General features: G+C 47.9%; 1 long non-coding RNA gene across 1 annotated transcript; it reads left to right on the top strand.

The window, feature by feature from the left end:
* Positions 1 to 8,611: 8,611 nt before the first annotated feature.
* On the top strand, positions 8,612 to 14,445 carry LOC133768506 (uncharacterized). The gene is made up of 3 exons (XR_009866985.1): positions 8,612 to 8,861; positions 11,503 to 11,841; positions 14,203 to 14,445. It is a non-coding gene; the product is annotated as an uncharacterized LOC133768506 (long non-coding RNA).
* Positions 14,446 to 16,139: the final 1,694 nt, after the last annotated feature.

The following is a 16,139-nucleotide window of genomic DNA, read 5'->3' as shown; positions in this document are numbered from 1 at the left end:
TTGGCTGCCTGAATTTGCTTTGTCCCCAGAGTTCAGTTGTCTGCTCCTTCAGCTTTCAGGCTATGAGTTGGATTCAAAGGTCTGGAGATTCTAGGTTGTTCATTCCTAAACATAAATTGTTCTACATAAGTAACTGGTATACTGTTTAGAATGTCTTCAGAGTTCATCCACATTGTCATGTATATCAGTACTTTATTCCTTTTTATAGCTAAATATCCACCATGTCCCATTATGTGAATGTATTACATTTTCTTTGTCTACTCCGTAGTTGATGGACATGTGGATGCTTAGCGACTGGTTAGATTCTCTTCTAACATCTCTCATCAGGAATGCCCTTGAATGTTGTGCTGTGGTTTGAATATGGTTTATCCCCTCGTGAACTCATGTTGAAATTCAACTGCATTGCTATGGTGTTGAGAGATGGGCCTTCAAGAGGTACTTAAGTCATAAAGTGGGATTGGTGCCTTTTTCACGGGACCGGATCAGTGACCACAAGAAGGAGTGCTATAAAATGAGGCAGCACACACCTCGTGTTCTGTCTTTCCCTTCCAGTTTCCTGGTCCTCACCTGATAGAGCCAACTGATCTTGGGCTGCCAGCCTCCAGAACCCTGAATGAAATGGACGTCTTTTTCTTTATAAATTACAGCAACAGAAAACAGACTAAGACATGTGGTGACTGACTTTAACAGATGTGTTGTACTCCAAGGTTTATGGGCAGGCTGGGTAGGCCAGCAGGTTAGCCTCAAATAAATAAGTAGGAAAAGTTACCCCCTAGAGCACTTCAGGGGATTTCACAGCTGTTTCAAGTTTCAGTTCCTTAATTAACTGTTCAATAATTCTCTTAACTGGGGCCATGACCTGCTTTTCCTTCTGGCTCCGATTCTTACTCTTGGAGTTCCCATGGCTGATCCTTTATGGACAGAGCCTGGAGCAAACATCATAACCAGCTGCGCAGTGTGCAGTCTGGGGCCCATGGCCCAGCAGTGCTTTCGCTCCCCCAACCAAGCATCTCACAGCACACATCTCACCCGTCCTGCTGAATCTGACTTATATTTCTCTTGAGAAAACCAGGCTATTCCAACTTGACAGTACCTCCTCTGTGCCAGGAGCTGTGCAAGGCACACAGGATACAGTAATTAATAAGGCAGATGATGACTTGTCCTGATGAAGCTCATAGTCTACTAGAGAATCATTTATCCAGCTTTCCCTTCCTGGGGAGGTCGGGTGAAACCATGGGTTTCTCTGTCTCTGGTCTTTCCTTTCAGCCTGCTACCACCCAGAAATTATTCAGCTCCCACTCAACTGGCATTTCCTAGGTAATGCCTAGGACTTCATCTTATGTGGCGTATCCTGTTTCACAGGGATTTGGGAAGGAGGAGATATACCCAGTTTGGCTCAGTGGACCATCCTGAACTCACCACCTTTCCTTCTCCATCAAAAGGAAGAGAGCTGGCTGGGGATGCTCAGATGTACCGTGTGATTCTGTGAGTACTGCATGCCACTTCCACACTGCAAAGGAAACCTTTGTGTGCAATTGTTTTTTTAAAGATTTATTTATTTATTTGAAAGTCACGGTTGCACAGAGCGAGAAGGAGAGAAGAGAGAAAGAGAGAGAGAGGTCTTCCATCTGCTGGTTCACTCCCCAATTGGCCGCAATGGCTGGAGCTGCGCTGGTCCAAAGCCAGAAGCCAGAAGCTTCTTCCAGGTCTCCCATGCGGGTGCAGGGGGCTAAGGTCTTGGGCCATCTTCTACTGCTCTCCCAGGTCATAGCAGAGAGCTGGATCAGAAGTGGAGCAGCCGGGACTTGAACCGGCACCCATATGAGATGCCAGCACTGCAGGCGGCTGCTTTACCTGCTACGCTACGTGCCGGCCTCTTGTGTTCCTCTTGCATTGTTTCTGGCTCTGAAATTGGAGACTCTTTGGAGTCTGGGGGAAGAAACCTCAGAGAGCAAGTCTAGGGGTGGGGTTAAGCAGCTCATCATCCTACTTCATTTTGCTAATTCTGACATCCTTCGTGATTACCTTAGTAACATGGCTGTGAAAATATGATTGGGGCGCAGGTGTTTGGCACAGATGTTCAGATGCCACTTGAGATGCCCACATCCCATATCAGAGTGCCTGGTTCAAGTCTCAGCTCTGCTTCCAACTCCTGCTTCCTGCCAGTTTGCACCATGGGAGGTAGTAGATGATGGCTCAATACTTAAGTCCCAGCTGCCCATATGGGAAACCAGGATTGAATTTCCTGCTCCTGGCTTCTGTCTGGTCCAGTCCTAGCTGTTGTGGGCATTTGGGAAATGTACCTGTGTCTTTCTGTTTCTCTGGCTCTCTGCTTTTCAAGTAAATAAAAATACATTTTTGAAAATATGGTTGGGAAGGTGCCCCTTGGGAGCACCAGAATGGAAAGACGTCTGACTCCCTCGCTGTCTCCCGTACAACCTAACCACAACTCCCCAAGCTATGCCTCTACAGAAGGAGCTTTGCTGACTGTCTGATACCTTTTTACTCACTCTCTCACATCTGGAGACCCAACAGAGGGTCTTTGTTCTTTTTCATTGCTCCCGTGGCCTTGACAGAAAACCCTGTTTTCAGAATCGGGACCTATTCTTGTTGACCTTTATGGGTGAGTCCCCTCTCCCCATAGATTTCAGTAAATCCTTTTATGAGAGCCAAATTGAGTGAAGCCTACCTTCCCAGTGGTAAGGTAAGGACAGACACCTTGCTAGGTGACTTGTATAGCTACCCTTGGGCAAACACCAACTTGAATGTTAAGCAGTTTAGTTTCTGGTGGGGTGGAAAAAAGATCCAAGAAAGCCAATTCACAGTTTCAAGAAAGTACAGACACTATTTGTGTACTTTTCTTAAGATGGTTATCATTTTTTTTTCTGACCATATGATTCCTTTTATATAAAGTTCATGAAAAGGTAAAACAAATTCATTGATGGAAATCAGGTCACTGCCTCTCAGGGCCCAGTGGGGGACACTTGACAGAACAGTGGCTTCAGGGAAGCTTCCATCATGGTAGAAACCCATGTCTTATTTTTTTAAATAATAAATTTTAGGGGGTATCATTGTGGCACAGCATGTTAAGCTTCTACTTGTGACACCAACATTGAGTCCCAGCTGCTCCACTTCCAATCCAGCTCCCTGCTAATGTGCCTGGGAATGCAGCAGGTGATGGCCCAAGTACTTAGACCTTTGCCACCTACTTGGGAGACCTGAATTGAGTTTCTGGCTCCTGGCTTTGTCCTGGCCCAGCACTGGCTGATACAGCCACTTGTGGAGTGAACCAATGAAAGGAAGATCTCTCTTTCTCTCTCTTTTTGTCTCTCTCTATCTCCCTCTCTCTGTCACTGTTCTTTTCCAATAAATAAATAAATCTCTTAAAATTAATGAATTTTTAAAATCAATATGATAATTACCCTGATTTGATCATTACACAATGCATACATGTATGGAAACATCACATTGGGCCAAGTAAATATGTATAATTATTAGATGGTTATCATTTTTAATCAAATAGCTTCATGGTCAACCACTAAAACCTCTGACCGCACCAAAGTGACAAAGTCAATCAACCCTCCCTTGGCCCATCTGCCCTGAAGGAACAAAGATCTTGTCTTCTGGGGATGATTTCATGAATCCCAAGTCATCCTGGCAAGGAGGCCACTAGAGAGGACTCAGAGGGCACTTTTTTGGCAGCAGCAGTATTTCTGTGGCTGATCTCTTTTAACACACAAAAGCTCGTGGCTAATAAATGTGTCAGCTTTCTGGGAGCACGCCCTGCCATATGTGTGTTCTGCAGCTCTCACAAAAAAAAAAAAAAAGAAAGAAAAGAAAAGGAAAAGAAAAGAAAATCAGTCTTTTGTCGCTTCCAAGAAAAAAGGTTTTTCTTTTCTCCTTTTTGTTTGTCACTCATCTGAATCTCAGAATCAGCCAGGAACAGGGGATCGGATGACTTTTGAAAGGATTGTCACCCTCATCCCACATATTCAGACACCAGCATGTGCAGAAGAGAAAGTACTGTTTGTCTTACTGGGTCACAATTGGGACCTTTCACTGAACTGGAGAATCCTGTGTTGTAGCCAATATTATGACGTCAAGTTGCCCCCAGTGATAAGCCTCAAAAACTGGATTGACAGAACTCTGCTCTGGTAGAATAGAGATTATCCCAGAAAGATAAGAAACCACTGTACTCCACACGAAAGATGTGAGTGATTTAAACATACATACTCCTATATAACAGATGCATATAAGTAGTATCCATGTATGCACACACCCGCACGCACACGCTCTCAAACATGCACCATCCCTAATGCAGAGGTTGTAGACAGAGGCTCGTTGCTCAGCTACATCATGAGTGTAATGTCTATTTATACTCCTTCCTGCTTGGCTGGGTAAGTCTCATTTGTCTTCTTAACCATCTTGAAAACAGATTTGGCCTCTTTCTGAGTTAAAGTTTTTGAACTTTTTAGTACCTCCGTATAAATCAACTGACCAACTTCCAAAGACAGCTTCATCTTCGGGGGATGGAAAAGGAATACACAGAAACATGGGCAGGCTGGGAGGGTTCCCCGGGGCCTGTGGTTCAGCGTTAGTTCAATTCTGAGAATGCACATTTAGGAAACAAACAACACGCCAGACGGGCCACTGTGGCTTCCCCTTCTTTCTCTTGTTTTCTTGAAGTCCACTGTCTTTGGAATGAACATCCACCTGTCTCAGGGGACTGTGAAATGAGCAAAAACAGAGCCAAAGTGACAACAGGAAGAGATTTGGAGTTAATACGTCTTTGGAGCCAAAACATTCAGCTTCATTAAGCATAATCTGATTAACACTGGATGTAATTTAATGAAGATGTGGACAAAGGAGGGAAAAAATAAAGTTCTCCATTGTGAAGGAAAGATCACTCCGTGTTAGACTCTGGAAGTAAGATTATGAAGGAAACTTTGGAAACTTTTGTATGAGCCAAGGAGATTTCTTAGATTTGTCTTCTCTTTCCACACACAGACTTACTCAGTGATATAAAACAACTATGGAATTTAATGTGAACTGCTACATTTGGCTTCTACTGAAAAACAAGTTCAAGTCCTACACTCTTCCTAAGATTTTATTTATTTATCTGAGAGGTAGAGTTATAGAGAATGAGAGAGAAAGACAGAGAAAGGTCTTCAATCTGCTGGTTCATTCCCCAAATGGTTGCAACAGCTGGAGCTGAGCTGATCTGAAACCAGGAGCCAGGAGCTTCTTCCTGGTCTCCCACGCAGGTGCAAGGGCCCAAGCATTTGGGCCATCCTCTACTGCTTTCCCAGGCCATAGCAGAGAGCTGGATCAGAAGAGGAGCAGCTGGGACTCGAACCGGTGCCCATAAGGGATGACAGCACAGGAGGTGGAGGATTCATCCACTGCACCACAATGCCAGCCCCCAAATCCTACACTCTTGACATATAAAATATGAGGTCTGATTACAAGCTCAATATAAAAAATTTCCTCCTCCTCCTCTTCCTTCTGCCTTCTGCTTCTCCTTCTTTTTTTTTTTTTTTTTAATTTATCCTGTAAATATTTATTGGGAGCTTAATATGTACCAGCTACTTTGCCAGGCACTGAGAATTCAAAGACAAGTAAGACTCAGTCCAGCCATGGCCTCGAGGAGGAAGGGGAAGTCAGACATATAAGGTCATTGAAGGCCAAGTTCCAGGAAAGGACTCTTGTAGACTTTTCCATAGATTTGAGAGTTGGGGTTCCCCAAGAGAGTGATCCAAGAGACACAGCAAGCAAGACGGAAGCCACAGTCTTTTATAACTTGTCTCAGAAGTGGCATACTGTCACATGTGCCGTATTCTGTTGGTCTTACATGGCAGCTCTGGAGCAATGTGCACGGGACCAACACAGAGAATGAGTGCCAGGATTGACGGCTCACTGGGATCCATCTGGGAGACTGGTAACCACGGTTCTCTAGAGACAGACAGAGGCCAGGAGTTGAATAAGACAGTACTGATTTTTTATTAATGGAGCCACCACCCAAGAACCTCATTCCAAGTTTAAATTGAAAACTAACAGAAGCCTGTGGTTTAGGTTTCGAGACCTAAGCAGAACCTGCTATTCCTTCCCAAAATTATATCTTGGAGTTTTACAAGAATGTGTGGAGGCAAGGTGACAAAGCAACAGAGAACATGTGATTTATTTTTCAATAGATACTTGCTTGGAGGAGAAGGCTAAGTCTGCTTGTTTGCCCAACTGCTGCCAACAGGAAAGAAAGCCAACCATTTCTAGGTATGGCAACCCGCCTGCTAATTACAAGGTTCTATCTCTAGTGACCAATCAGATCAGCAACTCCTTTGACCTTGGCATCGGGGTAGGAAGGCTAGGAGGAGGTAAGAAGTCATTGAAAATTCCTTTCTCCTGTACAGAGCCTCTGATCACTCGCGTATTCAGAGGAGGAAGCGGGAGCTACAGAGTGGTCAACTGAAGTTTAGCGAGGCCTGTTTCCAAGAAGCCAGGAATGAAAATCCCAACTTTGAAATTCAGCCGCAGTGGTCACATCAGGTCAAAGACACACAATTGCTGCTGAACTTGTGATGAACTCCAAATTTATTTTCTAGGCATTTCTTCTATGCCACAGGCATGTAGATCATAAATTAATATAACTAAAGATACACACTGAAGGAATAGACACATGGGAAGGAAGTTGGAATCGTTTATTGCTGCCTATTCTTTGCAGAGGTAAGAAAACACACTACTAGTTAATGGTTGGGAATGGAGCCAAGGTCATTTTTACCCCAGTTTGGTGCTTTTTTGTCTGTGGTACTGGGATGGGTTACTAAATATAATTATTTTTCTTTAATGAAAATACTCGAGTTTGGGAACTTTTTAAAAGAAAAAGTTTGTTTAGCTTGCAGATCTGGAGATTGCAGGACATGCCTCTGGCACTGGCTCGGGTCTGGGAAAGGTCTCAGGCAGAGGGCGCACAAGGGCAGGAGTGTGTCCTGGAGCGAGACAGACACCGGCCTGTGACTCAGGGGTCTGGCTCACCCCACAACAATTCACTCTGTGGAGACTAACCCAGGGTCCCCTAAAACTACCTGAATCCCTTCTGAGGGGAGTGCCTCTAATGACCTAAAAATCTCCACTAAGTTCTATCTCTGAGAAGCCCATATAAATTTTATTTGATTTTATTTACTTATTTATTTATTTATTTTTGACAGGCAGAGTGGACAGTGAGAGAGAGAGACAGAGAGAAAGGTCTTCCTTTTCCGTTGGTTTACCCCCCAAAGGCTGCTGTGACTGGTGCACCGCGCTGATCTGAAGCCAGGTGCTTCCTCCTGGTCTCCCTTGCGGGTGCAGGGAGCACTTGGGCCATCCTCCACTGCCCTCCCGGGCCACAGCAGAGAGCTAGATTGGAAGAGGGGCAACCGGGACAGAATCCGGTGCCCCGACCGGGACTAGAACCCGGTGTGCCAGTGCCGCAGGTGGAGGATTAGTCTATTGAGCTGCGGTGCCAGCCAATACATTTTATTTTTAAAAGGGGGGGCAGTGCTGTGGTGTAGTGGGTAAAGCCGCCGCCTGCAGTGCAAGCATCCCGTATGGGCGCTGGTTCGAGTCCTGGCTGCTCAACTTCTGATCCAGCTCTCTACTATGGCCTGGAAAAGCAGTAGAAGATGGCCCAAGCCCCTGGGCCCCTACACCCATGTGTGAGACCCAGAAGAAGCTCCTGTTCCTGCCTTTGGATTGGCACAGCTCCAGCCATTGCAGCCAACTGGGGAGTGAATCAGCAGATGGAAGACCCCCCCTCCCCCCGCCTCTCCTTCTCTGTGTGTGTAACTCTGACTTTCAAGTAAAATAAAATAAATCTTTTTAAAAAAGAAAGGTGGTGGTGGTGGGGAGGGAATTTGGTACAGCAATAAAGACACTTAGAATGCCACATCCCTTATCAGATACCTGGGTCCAAGTCTCGGGTCCACTTCCTATTCCAGATTTCTGCTATCACACATCCTTGGAGGTAGCAGGTGATTCCACCCATGTGGGAGAGCTGGACTGAGTTGAGTTCCAAGTTCCTGGCTTCTGCCCGGAGCAGCCCTCACTGTTGTGGCCATTTAGAGTGAGCTAGTAGGTGGAATCTCTCTCTCTCTCTCTCTCTCTCTCTCTCTCTTTCAACACATAAAACAAATACATTTAAGACATTTTTCTAAACAAAAAGTTCCAGCCATCTCCCATCATGTGCATACTGAGGACCAAGTTTCCAACATGTGAAACTTTGAAGAGCATCCTTAAACCACATCCAAACCAGAGCACTGAGTGCGTGCTCACTGAGAGCCTGTGGAATCTTCCTCTTGCCCATCTGCATGAGTGGCAGGAGAGTGTGACCACAAGTCCACCAGTCTTAGAGCCAGTAGCTCCAGGTGAAGCTCCAGCTCCATCCTGCCTAAGCTTTTGTCATCTGGGCACACGGGCCTCAGTTTCTCCTTCTGAAGAATGAGTGTAGTAATATTTACCAACTCATCAAGCTGCCTGTAAGGCTAAAAGGAGAGTCGAGCTGTAAAAGATCTCTGTAGAATCCAAGATGTTGGGCAAAGGTAAAAAAGCAGTCTTTAGAAATCTGACTCTATAAGACACCCAACTGCCAAGCTAAGATCGCTGTGCCCCTAGCTTTTTACCTTTTACTTCCTGCTAGTAAGATTGTGTTTCACTTGCTGGTAGTCCAGCTGAATCCCTGGCCCCAGTCAGTGTCTCTGTTTTCTTTGTGGGGCGAGGCTCCCGTGTACCCCTATGACCGCAAAAGGAGCAGATTCTGTGAATGCTACTTCAGAGGAAAGAAAGCAACAGTCCAATCATCTCCTAGGAGTCTTCCAGGCTTGGGCCGCTGGGTGAGTATGTGGACAAGTAGAGTGTCTGTTAACTGCTCTGTTAACAAGGGAGATTTATGATCATAGCAAATCACTTCAGCCTGCAGAGGTTCCATAAGGACCATTATACAGTCATGGGTATAATTAATAGCAGAACTGTTTGGGAAGGACATTAACATTCATTCAGTGCCTCCAACACTGGAGACAGAGCAAGGTGTGAGGTTGGTGACGTTGCTATTGTGCACAAGAGAAAGCTTGGAGACCACTGAGGTGAAAAGGAGCTTGTAAAGAGTTAGACTGGAATCCAGATCTTTGTACTTTCTGTAGTCTCAGGCCAGACAGGATCCAATGCATTTTGAATCTGATCCTTTGCTTATTTTTTTTTAAATGAGAGAAAATTTATGGGGAAATACAGTTTAGAAAGTAGCTTAAACAATTGTCCAGAGCTTAACCAAGGCCCAGAGTTTGGAAACTTGTGGCCTGGGGATGGGAAATGGGGTCAGAGATAGAGGTCAAAATCTTAATTAAAAATGAAAAATAGGAGAAAGACATCATGGCACAGTGTGTTAAGCTGCTGCCTGCAGTGCTAGCATCCCATATGAGTGCTGGTTTGAGTCCCAGCTGTTCAGTTTCTGATCCCCGCTAGTGCATCTGGGAAAGCAGTGGAGGATGGCACAAGTACTTGGGTCCCTGCCACCCACATAAGAGACCTGGTTGGAGGTCTGGGCTCCTGGCTTTGGCCTAGTCCAACCCTGGACATTGCAGCCATTTGGGGCCAGTGGATGGAAGATATCTTTCTCTCTTGGTGTCTCCCTCTCTCTGTGTAATTCTGCCTTTCAAATAAATAAATAAATCTGAAAAAGAAAAAGAAAACTCTCCTACTTCTTCTCTCTCTCAATACCAAGCACAGGCACCTGTAATGATAACCCTTTTTCAGACATTTCCATCAGGAGGCAACCTGAAGGCCAAGGCCAGTAGCAAGTTTGGAGGGTAAAGAACACAACAAAATACAGAGGACCTAAAATAAGAGTGTGAAGCCATGTCAGTTTGGCAAGAAGAAATTACGTGAAACTCAGAAAGTTCTTAAATATAGAGAGATTTTGCTTCACAACTTCTACAAATTCCAAAATATGGAATCTCCTAGGAAGGTGAGGAATTAGCAAACTGCCAGAGTGTTAATCATCAGCTCTCGGTATTGTCAGATCACAGTCTGACTTGTGATCTGACTGGAATACTTTGCTTAGCAAGCATTTCCTTTCCTGGTAGTGATTCTTCATGTTTCTGCTAAAAAACAACTCAGACTTTTGGTGGTCTGAGCCCTTTAGTCAGAAAAATAAAAATATCTGAACTATTGGGCACTGCACTCAGTATTTAGTATATTCTCAATAAGTGAAAATTATTATTGCTATATTGTTGTTATCAGTGACTAACCTTTTAGATTTCCAAAAATATGTATTTATTTGAAAGGCAGAGTGACAGAGAAGGAGAGACAGAGATCTTCCATCTGCTGGTTCACTTCCCAGATGGCTACAATGACTGAGGCTGGGCCAGGCCGAAGCCAGGAGCCTGGAGCTCCATCCGGGTCTCCCACACAGTGGCAGGGACTCAGATACCTCCTTTCCCAAGTGCATTAGCAGGGAGCTGGAGCCGAAACAGAGCAGCCAGGACTCAAAGAGGTGCTCCAATATGGGATGCTAGCATTGCAGGTGGTGGCTTAACCCACTGCACTACTACACTGGCCTCACATTGAGAATTTTTGAGACAAGCAAGAAATTTGGGCTTTTAAAAGTAGGCTAAAATGTGGGTTTTTTATGAGAATGTCACAGTTTCCAGCTGTTGGCAAGTAATTACAAAACAGAAAGAAAACAACTTTGTGTGAGTTAAGCAAGACGCCCTCCAGCAGTGAGTTTGGGAACCCTGGCAGGGATCAGAGGAGGGACTGGGCTGGACGGGCCTGGAAGGGGAGGGGCAGGAGGCTGTGTAGTTTCCAGGGGGAGGAGACCCAGGGCCAGAGCTGAGCCTGGGACCCTGCGCTGGGGTCTGGGGGTTCTGGCACTTGGTGGAGCCTGGACCCTGCCATCCTGCTGTGGCACAGATGCACGTTTCTGGGGTGGTGGACACATCTTCTTCCCTGATCTGCCCAGGTGGTGCCAGGATCCAGAACCCAGACACTTCTGAACCTGGCGCTTGCCCAGTTGCACCAGATCTGGGCTTCTGCCTGGATAAGGTTTTGCTTTTCGTGGATTTTTTTTTTTTCATTATTTTGGATTGTTGAAAAGATTGCTTTCTACTATTCCTTGTCTTAATTACTGAGTGTTTTGGTGTCCCCTGAAATTTTGTGCCTCTCTTGCTCACCCTAGTCCCTGCCTGAAATCCCAGCCTTGGGGTGGGTTTGTGGAGGATGGAGCAGGTGGGTGCTGGGCAATACAGACCGACTTTTGCGGCCAAAGCAAACAGTTTCTAAGACGCAAATCTACAAGGGGAGGAGGAACACATTCCAAAGGCAAACAGAAATCATTTCCAGAATATTTATTCTCTTGGGTCCTCAGCGCTTCTTTTTCTCTGCTTTCCTTAAATAAGGAAATGCACGGAGCGGCTTCCAGGAGAGCCAGCGCCCCATGGCTCCCCCAGCTTAAACCGTTCCCTCTTTGTTTCTTTACAGAGGCTCCATAGGCAGTGCCACAGCCATTCGAGGAGAAACCGTCTTCCCTGGAGTGTCTTTTGTCCACGGCTTCCCTGGCTAGCACTGGGTGTGTGACTGCCCGTGGGGCCCCGTGCGGGGGCTTGCAGGGCAGGCCAGGACCGCAGGGTGTGTGGAGAAGCTGCATCTGTGCTCCCGCAGTGGGTACCTGCTCGCTGTGCTCAGCCCCTCCATGAGGAAGCACTTCATCCACTCCCAGAAATCCTACCTGCCTTTGACCTGCACGGCAAGGCCTGGAAGTTTGGCAGAATCTATAGGACTTCTCCTTGGGCTCAGCTACTTCCGATGAGGAAAAATAAGGTCTGTAGACAGAACTTCTGTGTGCTCTGCGCCCAATCTTAGAAATCAAACACAGCCAACATGTAATCAGAGTCCTCCTGTACAACTCAAGTGTTCACCATCAGAATGGCAGCGTAAATAGTGTCATGTTCTGGAATACTCTACAGCAGGAAAAACAAATGAGTCAGGGCTACGTGTGTCAGCGCAGATACACAGCAAACACATGATTGAGTCTTTCCGAGGCTGTTTCCAGGGAAACTAGCACTGACTTGCTCCCCGAGGATCCTCAGTTTAGGACAGGAGCTGGGTGTCCCACTGTCCTCTGCCTTTTCTCTACCCTTCTTCCCCCTTCCTCCTCCTCTCTTCCCTCCTCCGGTGTTAGTTTGTATTCATCCCTCCCCCTCCCCCTTCCCCGATCCCTGGTTCCTTGGAGAAATCTTGGGAGGGCCAGAGTCTGCAGGAAGGTGTGCATCATGTGTGTGGGTGGTTCACAGCCAGCTTGTATCATACTACACTAGGGGCTGTGCACCCGTCGGTCATGGTCAGTCCATTATTGTCCCCATTTTAAGGCTGAGAAAGTGAGGCTCGAAGAGCTTACCAAAGGGGCTGAGGCCCTCCATGCTTAAATGCAGGTTCAATCCCAGAATCCTGGCTCCTCCCCCTCCCCCAGAATGCAGCCTGGCTCTTGCCCCACCCCTGTCTTTTCTCCACGAATGCCCCATTTCACCCACTACTGTAATCGCTAGCATTATTGTTCTACTTTCTGTTACACGTTTCCAGGATGCCAAGGGTTATGGTTTGTGAAACGCTCCCATCAACAAGCTCTTTGATCCTAACAACCGTGTGGTCCTGAGCCCACACGGCAGAGGAGAATCAGAGCTCAGAGCAGGGGCTGCTCCCAAGTCTCTAAGTGCAGGCCTCTTGAGGTGCCCACCCTCTGGAGACCTTCCACAGCCAGAGTCAGGTGGGTGTGGATCACTGGAGACACACACTGCTTGTGAAACCAGATCCTGATTTCAAACGTTAATTGTTTATTTATCATGGATTTTTGGCATTAGTTTTCATTTACAAAAGCCATGGCATTACATTAAAAGAGTACAATAACTGAGTTTATTTGGTGCCCTCAAAATCTGCACTACAGACAGTGTCTCAGGGGTCTCCTCCCATCCCAGCCCTGCCTCTGTCTTTGACACCGTGGCTGCTCCTCGGCTTGCCTGCCTGCCTGCCTGCTCTCATTCTTTTCTGGCCTTGGATTGGTTCAGAGGCTTGCTCCCCCCAGGCCCCTCCCTGGAAGGCTGCCTGAGCTGAATGATCTGGCAGGAACAGGTGAGTACCGTGGGTGGGATGCAGGCAGGACTAGAAGGCCAACTGCTTTCCACGGGGCCCTGCGTGTGAGCTGGCTGATGCCGGTACTCCAGCCGAGCGAGCAGAATGAAGCCGTTTTCTGGGAAGGGACTACAGAGGCATGAACTCCCATGGATACCTCCTCAGTGGACTTTGGGGAAATCGAAGGAACAGCTCGATCGAGCTTTTTCCTAGAAAAGCCCTTCGATGGGCTGTATGGAAAACGAAGCTGTTTTTGTTTTCTTTGATTAATCACAGTGTCCTGTTTCCCAAAGCAAATGTGGCCTTGGACCTTCCAGGACACAGGCTAGGCTGTGAAGGAAGGGTGGCAGCTGCCTGGGGCATGGCCAGGTCCCCAAGGCTGGGTGGGACACAGGTGGCCCTGTCTTCACCGAGGTGGCCCTTCCCTTTCTGCCTTCAGGGCAAATCAGGTTACCGTTTCCTTTGTGTTCTGTGCCAGTGCACACAGAAATGTTAGCCTTTAAAGATTTCTGTACAGTTCCTTGAAAGCTGGAGGAATGAGTCAGCCAGGGAATTATATACCAGCAAGCCCATTTAAAGCAACAGCGTCTCTCTAGAGGACTGGTCACTTTTTCTTACTGAATATTCTGGTAGGGAAATAGAGGATATCCCATCCTGCTACTTGTTGGTCTTTTGCAGGAGAGATCCAATTCCTAGGGGGTTGACAAAAAAAAAAAAAAAAAAAAAAATTCAGAACTGCTTTCAAGGAAGACAAAGGAAAATCGTGTCCATTACCTTCAAGCAGCCACAGTATATTTTCCTGTTCGAATGCAGAGGGAGAGAGGTGAAAAAGTGGAGAAAAGCTTTCTAAAGCACACTTTTGTTTTCAGAGTCTTGGGCAATTTTATAAATATTCAGCTAACCTCCCTTTTCAAAGGGAACCTTGCCTTTTCGTATGAGAGATAATCCACTATGTTGTTTTATCTGGAGTTAAAGACTTCTCAGGGCACAGTACATGCATTATCTTACTTGGTCTCCCCATGCCTGTGACTTGAATCTTCTTTCTTTCCATTTCAGAGGTGGGGTAACTGAGGCCCACGGTGACGTACTGTGCACCCCAGCTCCCCTGGAAAGGAAGACTCTGAGCTGGCATCGTCCTCTCCCTAACATCACCCCAGAGCCCAGCTCTCTTCCTCTGCACCAGCGACTCTCAACCAAGGACCCTCTGGTCTTCCACGGGGATGTTCGGTAACATCTGGGGCATTTGGGGCTGTCACAGTGCAAGTGTGCAGTCTTACAGAGGGGTGCTAGTGGCATTTCGTGGGTGGAAGCTAGGCACACTGCTAAATGCCACCCCCCCCCCCCAAAAAAAAAAAGCAACAGACAGCCCTGAACAAAGCAGCATCGCACCGGTGCGGCAGGAGGACTGAGGTTTGAAAAGTCCTGGTTGTTGCTCAGCATCAGAGGGAAATTCCATCCTCCAGCGGTTGCCAAGAGCTCCTCTGCCCAGCAACAGGCTTGGCCCCTCTCCCAGGGCGGCCACGAGAGTTAAGCCGCCGTCTCAGTGGCCAGGCATCCCTGCAGAGTTTACTGCGGGCCATGCCGTGCATCCGCCGGGGGCCGATGTGTTGTATAATTTATCGTCACAGGGTGCCTGTCTTCATTTAGCAGCAAGCCCGCTGGCAGCCGCCCTGCCAGGCAGGAAGCGAGTTCCACAGAGGCCCGCAGCCCCCACCGGCTGACAGCCGAGGTATTTGGGGATGGCGTGGCTCAGAGGCACCTGGGAACAGGCCGGGGGCCGAGATGGCGCTGAGCACGCGGCCTCCCCTTCAGACCCATCGTCTGCCAGAAGATGGCCTATTGAACATTTCCAGGAATAGCACTGCCAACCCCGTCAACTGCTTTCTTGGAAATGCACTCAATAAGCATGGCCGGCCTCCAGCAGGCAGAGCAGAAATCATGGCCTGGAAGCGCCGGTGCAGGCCCGGGGCGCCTGGGGCGCCAGGACCCAGCTCCCAGGCCCGTGTCCCCAGCTGCCACTTGGAGATGTTCTCGGTGAGGAAGGGGAGGCCCTGGGCCCTTGACCTTCACACACTAGCCCTGTCCACTCGGATGCCAGCAGGCAGCAGGGCGGCCTTGGTTTGGGTGCAAGGTAGTAACTGTCAGCAGTGGGACACCTCCGTGTCCCCTGGGGGATTGGAATCGCTCCTTCTCTTGTGAGTTTCCTTCCCCCTGGAACCAAAGGAGCCTCAGAAAGGACAAGGGAGTGTGTCCCCCCCCCCCCCCCCCAGTCATTGTGAGGACGTAGCAAATGCGAAGCAAAGCTATGATATGGAAGAAAGCTCTACGATCTAATTCATCCTCCCCGTGCCCTGTCGCCAGAGTGGCAGTGGCCTCCGCAGAAGGCCTCCCTCAGGAGGTAGGCGTGAGGCAAAAGCAAGAGACCCAAACCCCTCTGCTGTGTGGGATGTTCAGGAAGTGTGGTTCGTCATGGTCTGAAAGCCCGCGAGTCACCACGTGTAGCGCGGAGCAATGCCTAATCCAGGAAGAACCTACAGCCAAGGGAGGAGGAGGAGGAGAGGGGGAGGGAGGGAGGAGGGAAAAGAGAGAAAGAGCAAACGGAGAAGAGCAGATCTCAGGGAAAGGGAAAGAGCAGGTGCTAAGGAGAGAGAGGAGCGTGTTTCTCATGTTTTTATTTACTTTTACCTATCTGAAAGAGATCTCCCATCTACCGGTTCACTCCCCAAATGCCCATGGCAGTCAGAGTGGTGGAAGGCCAAAGCCAGGAGCCAGGGATTCAGTCCAGGTCTGCCACATGGGTAGCAAGAGCCCAGGGACTTGAGCCATCGTGGGCTGCCTGCCTGGTGTATGGAGGCTGGGAGCTGGGATCAGGAGTGGAGCTGGGACTGAGCCTGGGGCATCCTGACACGGGGTGCAGGTGTCTCAAGCTGCGGCCTAACTGCAGCCCAGGAGCACTCCTAAAGGACTTGGTAAGTCATGGCTGCTTCCTTGCA

The sequence above is a fragment of the Lepus europaeus genome, chromosome 10 (assembly GCF_033115175.1).
Source record: "Lepus europaeus isolate LE1 chromosome 10, mLepTim1.pri, whole genome shotgun sequence".
Lineage (NCBI taxonomy): Eukaryota > Metazoa > Chordata > Mammalia > Lagomorpha > Leporidae > Lepus > Lepus europaeus.
This window is presented reverse-complemented; position numbering and strand designations above follow the sequence as displayed.